This window comes from Diaphorina citri, unplaced genomic scaffold (assembly GCF_000475195.1).
Source record: "Diaphorina citri unplaced genomic scaffold, Diaci psyllid genome assembly version 1.1 scaffold150244, whole genome shotgun sequence".
Classification (NCBI taxonomy): domain Eukaryota; kingdom Metazoa; phylum Arthropoda; class Insecta; order Hemiptera; family Psyllidae; genus Diaphorina; species Diaphorina citri.
The window spans coordinates 1-220 of record NW_007527150.1 but is presented as its reverse complement, the minus strand read 5'-3'; the positions used below and the strand labels follow the sequence as shown (position 1 = coordinate 220).

The window sequence follows — 220 nt, the reverse complement described above, 5'->3', positions numbered from 1 at the left end:
GTCATGGTGAATGGTCTTCTCTTCCAGCTCAGTATGCCACTCGGGTTCCTCGGTTCTGTCTATCGGGAGGTGCGCCAAGCGTTCATTGACATGCAAACCATGTTCACACTCATGCTCAAGGAACCAACCATCAAGAATAAACCCAACGCGCTTCCCCTGGTCCTCACAACGAGCAACGCTAGCATCGAGTTCCGAGATGTCAACTTCTCCTACATCGACA

The 220-nt window shown here is 51.4% G+C and overlaps 1 pseudogene; it reads left to right on the top strand.

The window, feature by feature from the left end:
- The first annotated feature begins 3 nt into the window (after positions 1–3).
- Positions 4–216, top strand: LOC108254525 (annotated as a pseudogene).
- Positions 217–220: the final 4 nt, after the last annotated feature.